The sequence below is a fragment of the Lactuca virosa genome, chromosome 2 (assembly GCF_052849685.1).
Source record: "Lactuca virosa cultivar CGN04683 chromosome 2, Lactuca_virosa_CGN04683_v6, whole genome shotgun sequence".
Classification (NCBI taxonomy): Eukaryota; Viridiplantae; Streptophyta; class Magnoliopsida; order Asterales; family Asteraceae; genus Lactuca; species Lactuca virosa.
Genome location: NC_136427.1, coordinates 12,596,542 through 12,617,363, shown reverse-complemented (window position 1 = coordinate 12,617,363; position 20,822 = coordinate 12,596,542).

Below are 20,822 nucleotides of genomic sequence, written 5' to 3'. Positions count from 1 at the left end.
TCCACGACCTACTCGCCGAGTAGCCTCTGTTTTGTGATAATTATAAATAGCGGGTCTTAATCCGATTGAGGGACTGCTGGAACCTTTGGGAAGAAGCAAGCTGCGATTGAAGAGCCAGAAGAACCCTAGAGAACGAAGATACAACCTAGAATCCAATTCCGAAGAAGATTTGAGGCACATTCTCATCATTCTACTTAATCTATTGTTTCTCAATTATGGTTAGACAATTAGAATTCGTTTTATTGCTGTTAATTACCTCGATCATGAGCTAAAACTCTTTAACTTCTGTTTGGGGATACAAAATTGAAGCTATGGTTTGATTAATGGTAGGATTGATTTAATATTGGTGATTTTGTTGATTCTAGCTTGTTAAAGAACCTTATGTGTGAATGATAACTAATTTTCTGTTAATAGGAAGATAATTGAATAGTATGAACATCTTTTAATTATCAACCCCATATGTTTATGTGACCACTTTATCATATGTCTAGGACTAACGAATGTGAAACTAGAATTAATAAGAAAAATTAGGTAAATTCATGTGTGAGCTTGTTTGATGACCATCAGCAAGAGGTTAACTAAAGGACCAATTTAGTTAGCTATTACAAGTCTAAATTAACCCGAATAAATAATCTAGTGAATTAAATTAAATTAGACAACTGATCACTGTTTGAGTTAGTTTGTTTTCTAAGGATTATCGTAGCGAACGCAAGGCTAATCACTTGAATCGGTAGCCAATAGAAGAATTAATCCATTGCACTATTACCATAATATCAACCATAGGATCAATTGAGTTGAACTAAACAGAAGTCCCTTTTATTATTAAATTCAGTTAAATCTTTGTTTTTCTAGTTCTTAGCTCAAGTAGTATTAGTAAGTTTCTAGTCTTGTAAAACTAGAGAAAACCCATATTTACTATTTAATTTAGATAAAATTAGTCTTTAGTTTTAATTTACCGTTCCCTGAGTTCGATACTGTACTTACTCAAGTATACCACTAAAAGACAGGTTCACTGCCTTTGTGTGCTTAATTTATAACTCAAAAGTAGGATTAAAACCAGTGCATTTCACACACATCAGTATGCTCCCTAGAAAACCCTATGTTTTCTAGTAAAAGTAGTCTTCTACCAAGACCCGGTTGTTTGCCTGTTTGATCCTTTGAAAATGTAAGAGTTTTCCCAGTTAAACTATTTATATGAAAAATATAGTTTGAAACTTCATTTATGTAAAGTATTTGGGAAAAATAATGTTCTACCCCAGCAGTATCACTACCGGCTAATGTACTGAAGATGCAGACTCCAGGTGGTATAAAATGTACAATACACCTCGGGGAGTCTGTTTTACCTTTAATTCTTTAAGTGTTAATTAAAGGTCTAAATGTGAACTCGTATGTAACCATGCTGATTGACGATCGAATAACTGATGACCCTCCAGGTCACACGTAGTATGGTGACATTTTGTCACCCCTGGGCCTAGTCGGCTCGGACTGTAGCTAGCAGTCGGGATGTGGGAGTGTCTGTCCCGTATAGAACTATACACAATATGCCCGCTCTCCCTCCAGGAGACTCTGGTTACACAGTGATAGCACAATGAAGTGTCGTATCGAGAAATAGTATGTCACATTCTATTTTAGTATGTTATCTTGTATAATGTATAATGTACTTTCTGATATAATGCGTAGAGTGTTCTCTTGTATAGTATATAGTATTCTCTTTGTATAGTTTGTAGTATTCTCTCGTATAGTATATAGCATGTATTGACTCATACTGTACTTACTCTGATAGATGTCATGGTAATAGTAGTAATGAGTTGTAATCCTTAACTATACCTATTATAGTTAAATAGTAATATTGGTAGCATGCCGTTGTTACACAAAGGTACTGTAGTGAAGTGAAGACTTTTATATCCACACAAATATATATGATATATAACTAAGAATTCAACGACAGTCGGACAGATAACAATATACCCTAAGTCCACAATCAAACAAGAACAGGAAGTAAGGTGAGCTATCAGTCCTAAGTCCTTCAAGTCTTACTTATATAAATATATTGGTGTAGATATGGTTTGGGAACAAGAGGATTTTAAAAGAGTTTAGAAATAGTTTTATAACAATTTAACATGAAAATGAGTTTGATAAACATTTAAAGCAGTTTTGTTGGTAAAGTAGTTAAAAGTATAGAAAATCCTTTTGGTTGCAAGTTATAAATCACATGTGATTGATACTATAACTTGATTGATTCAACTTGTATCCCCCCCCCCCCTCATAAAAGCATTTAAAATCATTTCAAAGGTTGATTAAGGGGTATGAACTCACATGCAGTGAGTGGATTGGATGGAAGTGCCGGGTAGGATGCTAGGTGTCAAGTCAGGACTTGAACACACACACGGATCCTATGTAGCATGTAGTGATACATATATGCATCTAATTAGTTATTTAATCACTAATTAAGTAAGTAAATGCACTCTAATGTATGTAAACACTTTGCTTCAAGTGCTAGGAGTGCTAAGGGTTACTTTTAAGGAGTGTATGGCTTCACTATGGAGTTTACACTTCAAATGGTCATCCTAATATGAGTTTACGGTTGAGAGACCATTTCCGCCATGAGTTTACGTCCGTAAACTCATGGGAATGGTGGGTTTGTGTGTTTAAAGGTCTCATGCATCACAAGGAAGGGTTCTAAGATCAAATCAAAGGCTTAAGAAGTGATTAGGGTTCAAAAGGGTACTCCCTTGGAGTTTGCGGTCGTTGGACCACTCCTTGGGAGTTTACGGTCGTAAACCCTAGAGTTTACGGCCATAAACCCCTGGCCACTTCATCCTTTTCGTGTTTTGTGGTTCTTAGTTCAAGCATACAAGTTCCTAGTTCAATAGCCAAGCATTGGAAGGAGTTTGGGGCATCAAAACTCCTTTTTGGGGTGTTTACGGTTTTGGGAGATCCCCAAACCGTAAACACATGTTCTTGAGGGTATTTGGTGTTTGATCCATGGATTAATAAGTACACTAACCAAACAACTAGCTAGGAGGAGTATACTTAGTTATATGAAGCTTGTAGGAGTGTTTAGGACCCAAAAACACTAGTGTGTGTTCTTGGTGTTTTGAAGAACACTTGAAGATCTATGTAAAAATCGAAAACCCATGGATGAAAGGATGTAAAAACACTAGATTAAGTGTTGTATGAAAGAATCTAGGAAGGAAATACTTACATTTTGGCGGATTTGAATAAATGGACTTATGATACTTGAGAGAAAAGCCTTGTGTTCTTGAGGTGGGAAGTGTAAAGTGAGGGTAAGGAGTGTAAACTCATGCTATATGCATGAGTCTTGGAAAATTTGGGGTTTATGGCCCAAACACCAATTGTTTGGCCGCAAACTCTTAGTTAATGTGTTGATTGTTCGGTTTGTTACACCTCACTAATAACGACACTTTATTTTATTAAATCGTTTAACGAAAAATAAAATAAAATCACCAAACGGACTTAAATCCAGCCAAAAATATACTGAAATGTTTTTGACTAGTATTTGAAGTGTTTGACTGTGGAAATTATACAAATGAAAATTTTGGGTTGTCACAATGTATTTAGACAAACATAGCTCAAAGGTTTATTAGGGTTGCATGTACACTTAGGAAGTGTTAGAATGCTCAAAACCCATCAGTTTGTATGCCTTTGCTACACAAAGGCATTGAACTGAAGTGAAAGCTTTTATATCCAACACATATATATATATATATATATATATATATATATATATATATATATATATATATATGATATATAACTGAGAGTTCAACGACATTCAGACAAATAACAGGATACCCTAAGTCCACAACCAAACAAGGAACAGGAAATATGGTGAGCTATCTGTCCTAAGTCCTTCAAGTCTTACTTATATAAATATATTAGTGTAGATATGAGTTTGAAAACAATGTAAATTTAAAAGAGTTTGGAAACAGTTTTAGTATCTAAAAGAGTTTAATAAAAGGTTTCGAAGGACTTGAAATCCGTAAATTTGATAGCAATTTGAAAGTAATAGAAAATCTTTTCTGTTTGGTCTAGTTATTAATCACATATGATTAAATCTATAACGAGAATGTTTCAACTTGTATTCCTCCCCATAAAAGCATTTAAAATCATTTCAAAGGTTGATTAAGGGGTATGAACTCACCTGTAGTGAGTGATTTGGATGGAAGTGTCGGATAGGATGCTAAGTGTCAAGTGAGGACTTGAACACACACACGGATCCTATTTAACATGTAATGATACATATATGTATCCAATTAGTCATTTAACAACCAATTTCTCAAGTAAAGACACCCTAATACATGGATAACACATTGATTCAAGTGCTAGGAGTACTAAAGGGTTGCATCTAAAGAGAGTTGTCACACCCCCAAACCAAGGATGGCGGAAACGTCCGGGGGTGGAGGACTTCATGTATAGTATCACAACAACGAGTATAATAGTGCCCAAAGTAAATACAACCATCATAAATATAATTGAAAAAGTTATACAATAGTATGTGTTTACATGATTCCAATCAATTACACTTATGATGACAAAAATGAAATGTTTGACGATTTAACGTCCCATCGTCAAAAGTGGTTGATTTCCTGTTTCACTGAATTCCTGAGAATACAAGTAGTTTGAAAAAGTGTCAACAATTATGTTGGTGAGTTCATAAGAGATTTGTTTGAGAAAGAAACCGTTTTCCTTGTAAAAGCGACAAAGTATGTTTCCATAAAATCCAATATTTTCTTTATTAAGTGTGAAATGAATACTTCTATGTTATGCGATAATGAACCCTAGAAGGACCCATAGATTTCCTCTATAGTCGTCCAGTGTATATAAGTTATATAAAATTTCAGTAAATAAACCGTTGAATATAATGGGTCTGCCCTAAGTCCACAACCAAACAAGGAACAGGAGATAAGGCGGGCCCACCAATTCTAAGTCGATTGTGACTACATTGTTATATAACCCTAGCATATACACTTAGCGATTATAGCTGAAATCTAACAATTCTAGATGAAATGAAGTTTAACAGAAATATGTTTCCAAAGAAAATCCAATATTTTCCTTATAAAAGTTATGTAGTCCTAAATCCCAGGACCGAAAATAAACAAGTATTTTTCCATACTTAAAGATATAAAAGTGATTTTAAATCGACATAACTCGCTAATTTAAAAGTAAAACCTGTAAATCTTATGATTTGTTAATACCACATGTGAGTTATTATAACCATGCTAAGACTCAGACGGCCTCGTACTACGACGTTCTTCAAGCGTCGGAATGTTATGACACTTGTCACCAAAGACCTGCCGGTCTAGCTGTTGCAAGCAGCTCAGGTGCGGGCTTGTCAGACCCAATATAGATCTATACACAACTATCACGCTCTCCCTACAAGAGACTCTTGTTACAATTTACAGGACTTTTGACTTTGTTACTATGAAGGTAACACGAAGCGAATGTCTCACAAATTTATTCATTAACAGATTTACGTGAACTGAACTGAAAACCTTTGGTAAATGAGTTTGGAATGTAAATGATACATAAACTATACCTATTATAGTTTATCCAAAACGTTTGTAATGTACAAGAACCCCTTTTTATGAAAATACATTAGTGTTATGAGTCCATAACTATTACTATTATGTAGTATATGAAAAACCCATTTGTTTAGAGAGTAAAACCTTTCTCATGTAGGTAAAAATCCATAACTATGCTTATCATAGCTTATTATATGTGTTCGAAAAGAATGAAGAATCCTTATCATGAATGACTAAATTTCAGTTTATGATGATAAATTAACAAGAAAATACATTCAATATTTAGAACTTATTGTTATACACTTTGCTCAACATAATACAAAGTGTTATGAAAGTTATAAGCTGCTAACTAGTTTTTAACCTTTCTACACTGTTTTGAAATCATCATATAAAAATCATACGAAGCTGAAAACTAAATCCGTAAATTCTGAGAGTTCACAAAATGTGTCTAGTTTATTCATAATTTTTATTACGATTTTTAGAAGTCTTTAACTTCTGTTGAAATGTTCATATTCACAGACTGGTCCGAATTCGTTTCTGAAATGGTAGGCAGTTTTGTAAAAACCACCATAAATTGTAGAAAAATCGTATGGAGATGTGCAAGTAGTCATTTTAAAGGTATGAACCTGAACTATTTGCTTATTACACAATTTTTAATGATATTAAGTTTAAGCTAGTCAAAACAGTCCGTGAATAAGACTCAACTTTTCTGATGAAAGCTGTTGTTTGAGTTTGGATAAGTTTTTGGTGTTTTAACTTGTATTCCTCCCCCCCTAAAACTTGAAGAAAACATGAAAATGTGGGGGTATGAACTCACCTTTAGTGATTATTGGAAAAGTGGAAGGTCACAGACGAGGAGTATCAAGTCAAGAACACTTGATGAACACGTAAAAGATTGGATGATCCTAAGAACGATTCTTTGGCGTTAGAATGTGTGTAGATGATTCAAGGATGTTATGAAAACATGGAATAACACTTGAGTTTAGAGTAAATACTTACCAAAAAGTGAAGTAATAGCTCAAGAACACTTCCAAAAGTGGCTGGAAGTTGAGAGAAAATAAGCTTCTTTGTGTGGTAAGAAAGGTGTAAAAGTGTGGGAATGATCAAAGTGAATCAAGAAATCCTCCAGGGATTTCTTTATATAGAGGAGTTGCTGGAGCAAGTTGCAAGATTGATAGGATGTTTTCCTTGGTTTGTGTGATGTGGATAGGGTTGGGTTAATGGGGAAGTGACACATGGAGGCAAGTGGGCACACTTGACCCACTTGTGGGTTAAAATATCCTTAGATATTTCTATTAAAGAAATAATGATTTTAAATTAATAAATCCTTGAGAAATAAATAAAATATGAGTTTTGGGAGTTTAAAATGGTAAAAATATGAATTTGGTGAAAAAATCCCGTCAAAAACGGGCTTAGGAGGCGAAAGTAGTCGAAAACCGGAAGAAGGGAGCGAACCTACGAGGGGTTCGGTGCTTCAGGCTAAGGACCGAGGGTGGCACAAGGAGGGACCGAAGGTGAAGGCTCGGGCCCGAAGGTGCGAGAGAAGAAAAATGGACCGAAGTTCGGTCTATTTCGGGTGCGAGAGGGAGGTTTCGGCTCTGACTGGCTTCGGTTCTTAGGTTTCGGTGCTAATGGGGCTTCGGTCCTAATAGGAGCTTCGGCCCTATATGGCTATTTTTCAATGTAACTTCCCGTTTTGTGCGATTTTTGGCCACGTTAAGGGTCGGGATGACTCGGATGACTATAAAAAGTTGAGAGAGCTTTTGAGAGAGATTTGGGAGAGATTGGGAGAGATTTGAGAGAGATTCACTTTTAGCCATTTTTATCGAATAATCTTGCAATGCAAGGTCCGTGGACCCCGTTATACTTCGTTTATGATTATTTTAAGTCCCCAAAAGGGTTCATAGTCATGTTTTGATGCGTTTAACTCCCTTCTTAGGGTTTCACATTGAAAAACACATAGATTTACCGAGACACTCGAATTCTTGACATACAAATGTACGTTTTCATAGAATAACTTTTAATCATACAAGTATTATACAAGATTGACCGGTTTGACTTGTTGACTTGACTTTGACTTGTTGACTTTGACTTTGACTTTGACTTGAATTTGACGGTTGTCACAAGAGTATGGCCTCACATTGGAGTTTACTTCCCATATGGTAACAACACATGAGTTTACGACCCATGGTCATTTCCCCCATGAGTTTACGGCCGTAAACTCATGGTAATTTGTACTATTTTGAGTTTTAAGGTCTTATACCACACAAGGAAGTGATCTATACTTGTATCCAAGGCTTAGGAAAGGACTAGGGCTCAAAATGGCCCTTCATTGGAGTTTACGGTTTTGGGACCAACTCCCATGGAGTTTACGGTCATAAACCCATGAGTTTACGGTCGTAAACCCATGGTAACTCCTACCATTTCGTGTGGTTTAAGGTCTTTAGCTCATGCATGCAAGGTTCTAGTCCAATATCCAAGCCCTAGAAGGTAATGGTGGCACTTATGCACCACTTGATGGTGTTTAAGGTTCAAGGAGATGCCTTGACCATAAACCCATGTGTTCTTGGGGATTCTTGTTGTTTTTCCATGGTTTAACAAGTAATCTAAGCACATAACCAGTTAGGAGGAGTGTACTTACTTATAGGAAGCTTGTAAGAGTGTTTAAGGTCCAAAAACACTAGTGTGTGTTCTTGGTGTTCTTTGTGTTTTGAAGAACACTTGAAGATATATGAAAAAGACAAGATTTCATGGATGAAATCATGTATAACTACTAGATCAAGTTTTATGACAACACATCAAGAGAAGAAACACTTACATTTTTGGAATATTGGAAGAAATGTGTTATGATCCTTGAGAGAAAAGTTGGGTGTTCTTGAGCTTCGAATTGGGAAGTGAGGAAAATCCGGAGTAAACTCATGCCTTAAGCGTGAGTTCACGACCAAGAGGATTTTACGGCCCAAACTCCCAAAGTTTGGCCGTAAACACCTTGTTATGGTGTTAAATGTTTATTTGTTACACATTACACCTAGAAGTTACTTCCTTTTATTTGTTCATTTGACGAATTTATAATAAAAACACCCAAACGGACTTTAAACCGGCTAAAAAGTAACAGGAATGTATTTGACTATTATTTGTAGCGCTTGACTGAAGGGTTTGTACAAATGAAAATTTCGGGTTGTCACATCATCCCCCCGTTAGAGGGAATTTCGTCCCGAAATTAGGGTTCAAGCAACTAAGTTATTACAATATAACTAAGTAAAAAGATGAGGATATTTAAGTTTCATTTGATCCTCGCGCTCCCATGTGAATTCCGGTCCTCGCTTGGCGTTCCAACGAACCTTCACGATTGGGATGCGGCTTTGTTTCATTCGTTTGACCTCTCGGTCCATGATCTCTACAGGTTCTTCCACGAGGTTGAGGTTCTCGTTGATCTTGATCTCGTCGAGTGGGATTACAAGCGTCTCGTCGGATAGGCACTTTTTCAAGTTCGAGACGTGGAAGGTAGGATGTACGTTACTAAGCTCCTAGGGTAAGTTGAGTTTGTAAGCTACGGGGCTGATTCTAGCGAGAATCTCGAAAGGCCCTATGTATCTTGGATTTAGCTTTCCGCGCTTTCCGAAGCGTATCAAGCCCTTCTAGGGTGAGACTTTCAAAAGGACCCGGTCTCCAACCTGGAATTCCAAAGGTTTCCTCCGTTTGTCTGCGTAGCTTTTCTGTCGGTCTCTAGAGGCTTTCAATCGTTCACGAATCTGAACGATCTTCTCTATCATTTCCCAAATGATCTCCAGACCCGTGAGAAGCTGTCAGGAACTCGTCCTTTAGCTAACTGGGTATCACCCACCTCAGCCCAGCACAGAGGGGATCTGCACTTTCGGCCATAGAGGGCCTCGAATGGAGCATCCTTTATGCTCGTGTGATAGCTATTTTTGTAGGAAAATTCGACAAGGGGTAAATGAGTATCCCATGCTTTCCCAAAGTTGATCACATAGGCTCTCAACATATCTTCCAAGGTTTGGATAGTTCTCTCACTTTGTCCGTCGGTCTGTGGATGGTAGGTTGTACTCATGTCCAACCTCGTTCCTAAGGAGCTTTGTAGCGACTGCCAGAACCTCGAAGTGAATCTACTATCTCTATCGGAGATAATAGACATAGGAACACCATGCAGTCGCACGATCTCCCTAATGTAGGTTCTCATGAGCTTCACCATTTTGTCTATTTCCTTGATAGGCAGGAAGTGTGCGGACTTGGTCAATCTGTCGACGATGACTCATATGGTATCAAGTCCACCCGTTGTCTTGGGTAGCTTGGTTATGAAGTCCATAGTGATCCGCTCCCACTTCCATTCAGGTATCTCTGGTTGCTGAAGTAAACCTGACGGTTTCTGGTATTCGACCTTAACCTTTGTGCAAGTAAGGCATTTACTCACGAAGGTAGCAATCTCTGCTTTCATGTTAGGCCACCAGTATGACTTTTTAAGATCCAGATACATCTTATCTGAACCCGGGTGGACAGAATATCGAATGTTGTGTGCTTCCTTCATGACTAAGTCTCTGAAGCCACCGTGTCGCGCTGTCCAGATCTGGTCCATGAGATATAAGGCTCCGTCACCCTTGACTTCCAAGTTCTTATCCATTCCACGCAGAAATTCTCCCGCCACATTTTCAGGTTTTAAGGCTTCAAGCTGAGCCTCCTTTATTTGTGCGGATAGATGCGAATAGATAGTCATTGTTAATGACTTGACTCTTCGACCAGAATATTCTTTCTGACTTAGGGCGTCTGCTACCACGTTGGCTTTACCCGGATGATAACGAACTTCGCGTTCGTAGTCGTTGAGTAGCTCGACCCACCGTCGTTGTCTCATATTGAGCTCCTTCTGGTTGAATATGTGTTGTAGGCTTTTGTGGTCTGTAAAGATAGTGCTCTTCGTACCATAGAGGTAGTGTCTCCAGATTTTCAGGGCGAACACAACCGCTCCTAATTCGAGATCGTGGGTGGTGTAGTTGACCTCATGTGTCTTCAGCTGTCTTGAGGCGTAGGCGATGACCTTACCTCGTTGCATCAGAACACAGCCGAGCCCCTGGTTGGATGCATCACAGTATACCACGGAATCTTCTATCCCTTCGGGGAGGGATAGTATCGGTGCGGTGTGTCACACCCCAAAACCGGAACGACGGAAACGTTCGGGGGTGGAGGACGTCATGTTTAGTATCACGAGATATGTATATGGTAAGCAAGTAATGAACAACCATTTCATTCCGAAAGAAAGTGTTTACAATGTGTGTGTTCACAAAACATAGAATTCATAAACAAATAACAAAACAAGACTTGAAGCTATAAATGCTTCATCTTCTGAATCCCCAGCACGAGCACCTGTCTAATAGTCTCCTGAGAATACAAGTTATTTGAAAGAGTTGATCAGCAATTAAGCTGGTGAGTTCATAAGAGTTTAGTGATGTGAGTAAGCTGTAAAATGAGGTTGAAAATGTATATGTAAAAGTGGTGTAAGTTGTAAGTTCTATTTTGAAAAGTTCGCCTGTTCCTCTAGAAAATCATATATTTCCTACTTTGATGGAAGTTTAAGTAAAATGACACTACAAGCCTTTCCATGGGTACTAAGTGGGTACAAGTTATATAAGACTCAGAGTAAACAATCAATCGATTGTGCGCATCTGGCCCAAGCTCACAACCCAACGAGGAACAGAAGTTAAGGCGGATAGCACACATCCCATTGGTTGTTAGATCGTTGTCATATATAACCCTGGTGTATTCACTTGTTACTCATGGAGTTAATTGTAATGGTTCCTTTATATCTAATGAAAAGTTCTTTAAGAAAACCTATATTTCTTATAGTAAAAATGGTGACCACACTGACTACTTTTATAATAGCTTAGTTTATACTGCTATATATAATCTAATATCGGATAGAAAGTTAATTGAGTGAATCTGCCCTAAGCCCACAACCTAACAAGGAACAGGAAGTAAGGCGGAAAACACACATCTAACTACCTATTGGGTATTAGTTTTATATATAAACATGGTGTATAAACTAAGGTATTATAGAGTTACTCACCTAAAGTCTTTAAAATTGAACTGGTTTAATAAAATGGATTAAACCCTTTACTGGGAAATTTCTAGTTTTGTATACCAAAAGTACTGAAAGTATGTTTTGTACTAGAAAAATTGTTCTTGACTCTGTGTCCTATAACCTGACCCATACCTGGTACCCTTATGATGACTTAATGTATACTAAGCATACATATATATAGAATCGGGTAGATAATAGATTGGGTGAGTCCGTTCCAAGCCCACAACCAAACGAGGAACAGGAAATGAAGCGGAGAACACACATCCTATTAGTTGTCGGACCCTATTAGTATATATGTATCATGTGATGTATACATTAAGGAATCATAACACTAGCATTATGGTCCTATCTTTAATCGTAGCCTTCTACCAAGGCATCTTCTGTTATGTGCTAGACTCGACTGATCCATTTGCCGATTGTAAAAATGTATTATTTCCCTAGTTTATAACTCAAAAATAGATTGAATTCAACTTTCAAGTGGTACTGTCACTTTATGAAAGTATTGGGAAATGAAGTACACAGCTGTCGTTTATGATGACAAGCGGATGTACTAATAACCTAAAAACGTATTTGTTTTATTACGATTATAATGTGGAGGCTAGAACCCCTACTATACCCTTTCCCTGTTAAGAGATTAAGGGTACTAAACGCGACCTCTGCAAATTCTTGCAAGCCGTGTAATTCACATTAAAGTATATGATCATGTATACCCAATATAACTATCACCTTTTGTTTAAAACAATGAGTTAGTGATTCATTGGTATAATTAGATCCTGTATGTCTATTCTCATGCTATAGCAACATTACTTGTTTGATCTGTTTGTTTCTCTTTATTGTGTGTTCTCTCTGTATGGTATTGTTTGATTCTCTTCACTATATGTTCTGTATGGTATTGACTCTTTGGGTGCTTCATTGTACTAGAAGTAATGAATAGTATTCTCCTAAACTATACCTATTATAGCTTACTAATGTTCTACTTGGACTGTTCTTGAAAAGACTCATTTATCTACTAAGGTATGCTTGTACTTTAAAAACGGAGTTTTGTATAACTATAAAGTAACATAACTTTAAAAGAGTTTTGAAATGTTTTGACAACTTATAAATGACATAAGTAACATTTTGAAAGATGTTTATAACAAACATTTTAAAACAGTTAAAAGATTCATTACGGGGTATGAACTCACCTGATGTGGGTGATTCAAACGGGTGTGCGTGTAAGGATGAGAAGTTCCACAAATGATGTCCTGAGACACAATAAGTCCTAAATGACATATAAGGACGCATACTGACATGAATATAGTGTTTATAGACAACTATATGAAAGAAAACGCCTTCCGGGACTAGGAAACACCATTATCAAGTGTTGGAATCACATGTGATTCATCAAAGGGAAGTGAAATGGCATCTAAAGGTGTTTATGGTCATGAGACCAACTCCATTTGAGTTTACAGTCGTAAAGCCTTGAGTTTACGACCGTAAACTCATGGTACTCCTACCATTGTGTGATTTGAAGTCCTAAAAGTCATAATGAAGCATCCTAACTTCAAGTCTAAGCCTTAGGAAGTGTTTATGGAAATCAATACACTCCTAAATGGAGTTTACGACCCATAGACCACTTCTCCATGTGTTTGCGGCCGTAAACCCATACACATGATGGTCTTTTGATGTTTTCAAGTACTTAGCACATCAAGGTAAGGGTCTAGGCTAGTTTCCAAGCATAAAGAAGGAAATTAGGGCAACATTGCACCCTAAAAGGGAGTTTACGGCCTTGGGTGATCCTTGGTCGTAAACTCTCTTCCAACCCATGTTTCTTGATGTTTTTGATACCTAAACATGTTAAATCTAGTACATAACAAGTTAGAACAAGAGTACTTACGATCTAGGAGCTTGAAGGGTCGGTTTTGGCCAAGAACACTATTTTGTGTTCTTGGTGTTTCTTGAAGATCTAAACAAACATGATTTTCATGGATGAAATCAATGTATGTAGCTAGTTAATAACATATATCAACTAATCAAGGGATAGAACACTTACCCTTTTGAAGAACTAAGGTGATTGTTGTTATGATAGTTGAGAGAGAATGAAGGAAAATTGGCCAAGGAATGAGAGAAATGACTTAAAATGACCATTTGCCTTATATATGCTCTTGAGTTTACGGCCACACGAGTTTACGGCCGTAAACTCATGGTCTTCTGGCCGTGAACTCACTTCGATGAGGTTATGGTCCGTTTTGCTACACCGTGGTTCTAGCATGTACTTTCTAACATTTATTCCTTAAGTGTATTAGGCTCAAAACTCCTAAGAATGACCTTTAACCGGGCTAGAACTCCGTACTAATGATTTTGACACTCAGTTGAGTTGACTGACTGAGCTTATAAAATAAAAATTTTCGGGTTGTCACATCATCCCCCCGTTAGATGGAATTTCGTCCCGAAATTAGCTCTCTTAGCATTACTACTGGGGTTGCGCTTCTCTGATTTGCAGAATACCCACTTGTACACCTGGCAACTTTGCCCTGCTGTTCCTGACAGGATTCATACTTGGTACATCTATCATTACCTCGTGTATACAAGCCATATATAATTAGGATTAGTAAGACGGTCAGATGTGCGACTCTGCCCCAGGTCCACAACCCAACGAGGAACAGGAGATAGGGCGGAAACACACATACTAAATATGCGTAATCATAATCATATACCACCCTCGCGTATACACTGAATAGTAATAGGTGGGCTGTATTCGTCCATAGCCTCTGTGCTCGAACTTGGTCTGTTGGACGAGTGGTATTTCGTGGCGGTCTGCAGACATCTGACGATAAAGCTTCGGAGGACAAAGTACTCTTCGCACGAGTACCACGGGGTTTAGAATATGAAAGATAAAATTTGGGTTTAGGTCGGACCTTCGATACGAATGACGAAGGTTTCGAGAACTTGCCGATCGAGACGATAGAAACATGTGAACTCAGTATGGTGAGGACCACGCCAACTCATGACGAATGCAAACAACGGACTCTTTACTGAACAAAGTTTTGGTCAAATAAAAGAAACGTCTGATAAACGACGATGTATCCCTGGTATGCTCAATATTGTACTCCTAGTATGTTCGACAATGTACTCTTTGTAAATGTTCCCGTTTCCTATTTTCTCTATGATGTTAACACTCCTACGTATCGTACCGCTATGTGCGCATACATACGAACAAAAGTGCTCTATTAACTGTGGGGATACTTTATACCATAATCCTCCCTGGTACCACTACTATCGCCCGTCATATACAAGTTATGAATATTTAAGATGAACCAGGCAGTCGACTGAGTATCTCTGCCTCAAATCCTCAACCAATTAAGGAAAGGGGACCTAAGCGGAGTCACTCACTCTAAGTCTGCAACGTCTTAGTTGCACACAACCTTGATGTATATGGTGAGCCATAATAGCTTCTCTAAGGGATCTTTTAGTTCTCTTGAATACTGTGACCTATTTCAACATGTGAGTTGTTATAGTTACTTTTAAGTGTTATCCCCAAATTTTAATCTTATATGAATATAAATTAATTTAAAAAGTAATTACTATTTTGAAAACATACCACTACTCGTCGACGACTCCGGGGTAGATTCTCCTGCGGTGATCATCAGAATGCGTCCATCCGCTCCTGAGTTCCTTACTATTGGGAAGTCCCTCTGGCGGTGTCCAGTCTCACCACAGCCATAGCAGGCTTGGTTTTCTTCAGCTCCGAGGACTTGGGAGATCGGTTGAGCCGGTGCCCTACAGTAACGGACTGTATGTCCCTTTCTGTGGCAGTTCGGACACTACATTTCCCAGCATACTCCGGTATGGTGAAAGTTGCACTTTCCACACTTAGGAAGGTTTCCAGCATATCGACTGGCAGGTGCTGAAGCAGTAGGCGTCGTAGCGGCGTACATAGTACTCGGTCGTTGTTCTTGCGGGGTGTCTTGTGTTGTTCGCTTCTTCTTCCTCTTGTTCCCCGACTTCTGATTATAGTCCTCTTCCCTCTGCGGCTCGGGAATATGGACTTTTACACCATGGTGGACTCCGTGGTCGATGAGTCGCTGAGCCAGGCGTTTAGCACTATCGAATGTGGCTGGGTTAGAAGACAACACATTTCCTTCGGTCGGAGCAGTCAGACCCCAAATGTATCTTTCTATCTTCTTGCTCTCCGAGGTAATCATCTTGGGGCATAGAGCTGCTAGTTTGCTGAACCGGTCCGTGTAGGTCACTATGTTTGAGCCGACCTTAGTGAGATCCCACAGCTCTTGTTCCAGTTTTTGAATCTCGCCTAACGGGCAGTATTCCTCCCGCATTAACTCTTTTAGGTTTTCCCAACCTATTGAGTTTGCCACTGATAGGGTCAGTGACTTAACATGGCTGTTCCACCATGTTAGGGCCTTGTCAGAGAAGGTGCAGGCAGCAAACTTCACTTTGCTTCCTTCTGGGCATAAACAGATTTCGAAGATCGACTCTGTTTTCTCGAACCATTGCATGAGGGCAATGACTCCTTCAGTCCCATTAAAGGACAATAGCTGGCATTTGGTGAAGTCCTTGTAGGAGAACTCTCTCGAGCGCACGAGGACCTCACCTCGAGTAGAATCAGTAGGCGTTTCACCTCCGCTGGTACTGATGGGGTGATATTGAGCCATGGTTGTTGCCACAGCCGCAGCCACTGCAGCATTTATAGCTGCCATATCAATTTGCGAAGGAGGCGGCGTTGGAGTTATCAGAGTAGTGCGTCTGTTAGATCTGCAAGGAGGCATCTTTGCTAAAAGAATACAAAGATGAGACGGAATAAGTCTAAAGCAATGGACACAAGCCGAAAGCCGAAAAGACAAGGTTATCCTAGTTCTGGATGTATCGGGTCCTAACTTCCACATGGTTCTAGAAACAATTCATAATTGAGTCTATACCTAATAGACTCTATGAATTTGAAATAACTATCCTCGAATGAATATATGTTTCCTGAATAACTGTTACCAGCTGCATGTAAGAAAATAAATCTAACACATGTAATGTGAGCAGTGTTTCCACTCGCTCGATAAATTAACAGGATTAATATTTATTAGTGTGACATGTAAGACGTTTTGGTTACTTCGACTGATCTTTCCTTGAAAACTTCTCATGAACTAGTCCTTGTTCCTCCTGGACTCTTCTGTTGTATACTATGAGGAAGTGGTTACATCTATCTTGGCTTGTCGTGCGAGAATGAATGTGACTAAAGAATCTATGAGCTTTAAGGTAACTTTATGGGGTGATCCTTACGGAGTCTTCCTATAATTGTACAAGGTACACAAGTTTGTATATAATTGAAGATTTAATAGACCTTCGAATAAGTGGTCCTACCTCAACACTACACCCTTAAGAGGAATGGATAGTGAAGCGTAGGCCACCGATTCTAAGTCCATAAGATCTTGATTATATATAAAACTTTAGGAATATACATTGCAAGATTATAGACCTATCCGCATGGGTCTTTTAATTTATCACATAAGTTATTTATCATGACTAAAATACTCCTATGGTATTCTAACTCTGAATGTACTTGTTCTGGTGTTCTGGTAAGTTTTAACACTGTTGTAACACCCCATCATTCCCAAACACATGTCGGTCACATCTCGAAGGAATATAGTTGATCAGGCTATATTGATCCTAGCTATGATTACATAACTGTTCAGGTTAACGACAGTGCCCAACATTTAAATACTTTAGTTATGTTCTCCTCGTGACACTAGTTCTATTATGTACAAGTATAAGCAAGTAGGTATATTTTTATAACTTGTAGTTATATTAAAAAATATATCATTATCCAGAGCACTTAAGCCCCATTGTATTTATAGTTGTATATCTTTTATCGGTTGATATACTTAATTCACTATAAACAATGCTCTGATACCAATCTCTCACACCCCAAAACCGGAACGGCGGAAACGTTCGGGGGTGGAGGACGTCATGTTTAGTATCACGAGATATGTATATGGTAAGCAAGTAATGAACAACCATTTCATTCCGAAAGAAAGTGTTTACAATGTGTGTGTTCACAGAACATAGAATTCATAAACAAATAACAAAACAAGACTTGAAGCTATAAATGCTTCATCTTCTGAATCCCCAGCACGAGCACCTCTCTAATAGTCTCCTGAGAATACAAGTTATTTGAAAGAGTTGATCAGCAATTAAGCTGGTGAGTTCATAAGAGTTTAGTGATGTGAGTAAGCTGTAAAATGAGGTTGAAAATGTATATGTAAAAGTGGTGTAAGTTGTAAGTTCTGTTTTGAAAAGTTCGCCTGTTCCTCTAGAAAATCATATATTTCCTACTTTGATGGAAGTTTAAGTAAAATGACACTACAAGCCTTTCCATGGGTACTAAGTGGGTACAAGTTATATAAGACTCAGAGTAAACAAAGAATCGATTGTGCGCATCTACCCCAAGCTCACAACCCAACGAGGAACAGAAGTTAAGGCGGATAGCACACATCCCATTGGTTGTTAGATCATTGTCATATATAACCCTGTTGTATTCACTTGTTACTCATGGAGTTAATTGTAATGGTTCCTTTATATCTAATGAAAAGTTCTTTAAGAAAACCTATATTTCTTATAGTAAAAATGGTGACCACAGTGACTACTTTTATAATAGCTTAGTTTATACTGCTATATATAATCTAATATCAGATAGAAAGTTAATTGAGTGAATCTGCCCTAAGCCCACAACCCAACAAGGAACAGGAAGTAAGGCGGAAAACACACATCTAACTACCTATTGGGTATTAGTTTTATATATAAACATGGTGTATAAACTAAGGTATTATAGAGTTACTTACCTAAAGTCTTTAAAATTGAACTGGTTTAATAAAATGGATTAAACCCTTTACTGGGAAATTTCTAGTTTTGTATACCAAAAGTACTGATAGTATGTTTTGTACTAGAAAAACTGTGCTTGACTCTGTGTCCTATAACCTGACCCATACCTGGTACTCTTACGATGAGTTAATGTATACTAAGCATACATATATATAGAATCGGGTATATAATAGATTGGGTGAGTCCGTTCCAAGCCCACAACCAAACGAGGAACAGGAAATGAAGCGGAGAGCACACATCCTATTAGCTGTCGGACCCTATTAGTATATATCTATCCTGTGATGTATACATTAAGGAATCATAAGACGAGCATTATGGTCCTATCTTTAATCGTAGCCTTCTACCAAGGCATCTTCTGTTATGTGCTAGACTCGACTGATCCATTTTTCGATTGTAAAAATGTATTATTTCCCTAGTTTATAACTCGAAAATAGATTGAGTTCAACTTTCAAGTGGTACTGGCACTTTATGAAAGTATTGGGAAATGAAGTACACAGCTGTCGTTTATGATGACAAGAGGATGTACTAATAACCTAAAAACGTATTTGTTTTATTACGGTTATAATGTGAAGGCTAGAACCTCTACTATACGCTCTCCCTGTCAAGAGATTAAGGGTACTAAACGCGACCTCTGCAAATTTTTGCAAGCCGTGTAATTCACATTAAAGTATATGATCATGTATACCCAATATAACTATCACCTTTTGTTTAAAACAATGAGTTAGTGATTCATTGGTATAATTAGATCCTGTATGTGTGTTCTCATGCTATAGCAACCTTACTTGTTTGATCTGTTTGTTTCTCTTTATTGTGTGTTCTCTCTATATGGTATTGTTTGATTCTCTTCACTATATGTTCTGTATGGTATTGACTCTTTGGGTGCTTCATTGTACTAGAAGTAATGAATAGTATTCTCCTAAACTATACCTATTATAGCTTACTAATGTTCTACTTGGACTGTTCTTGAAAAGACTCATTTATCTACTAAGTTATGCTTGTACTTTAAAAACGGAGTTTTGTATAACTATAAAGTAACATAACTTTAAAAGAGTTTTGAAATGTTTTGACAACTTATAAATGACATAAGTAACATTTTGAAAGATGTTTATAACAAACATTTACACAATTATCATTGTGTTTAACTTGTATTCCCCCACTTAAAACAGTTAAAACAGTTAAAAGATTCATTACGGGGTATGAACTCACCTGATGTGGGTGATTCAAACGGGTGTGCGTGTAAGGTTGAGAAGTTCCACGAAAGATGTCCCGAGACACAATAAGTCCTAAATGACATATAAGGACACATACTGACATGAATATAGTGTTTATAAACAACTATATGAAAGAAAATGCCTTCTGGGACTAGGAAACACCTTGATCAAGTGTTGGAATCACATGTGATTCATCAAAGGGAAGTGAAATGGCATCTAAAGGTGTCTATGGTTATGAGACCAACTCCATTGGAGTTTACGGTCGTAAACCCTTGAGTTTACGGCCGTAAACTCATGGTACTCCTACCATTGTGTGGTTTGAAGTCCTAAAAGTCATAATGAAGCATCCTAACTTCAAGTCTAAGCCTTAGGAAGTGTTTGTGGAAATCAATACACTCCTAAATGGAGTTTACGGCCCATGGACCACTTCTCCATGTGTTTGCGGCCGTAAACCCATATGGATGATGGTCTTTTGATGTTTTCAAGTACTTAGCACATCAAGGTAAGGGTCTAGGCTAGTTTCCAAGCATAAGGAAGGAAATTAGGGCAACATTGCACCCTAAAAGCGAGTTTACGGCCTTGGGTGATCCTTGGCCGTAAACTCTCTTCCAACCCATGTTTCTTGATGTTTTTGATACCTAAACATGTTAAATCTAGTACATAACAAGTTAGAATAAGAGTACTTACGATCTAGGAGCTTGAAGGGTCGGTTTTGGCCAAGAACACTAGTGTGTGTTCTTGGTGTTTCTTGAAGATCTAAACAAACATGATTTTCATGGATGAGATCAATGTATGTAGCTAGTTAATAACATATATCAACTAATCAAGGGATAGAACACTTACCCTTTTGAAGAACTAAGGTGATTGTTGTTATGATAGTTGAGAGAGAATGAAGGAAAATTGGCCAAGGAATGAGAGAAATGACTTAAAATGACCATTTGCCTTATATATGCTCTTGAGTTTACGGCCACATGAGTTTACGGCCGTAAACTCATGGTCTTGTGCTCGTGAACTCACTTCGATGAGGTTAAGGTCCGTTTTGCTACACCGTGGTTCTAGCAGGTACTTTCTAACACTTATTCCTTAAGTGTATTAGTCTCAAAACTCCTA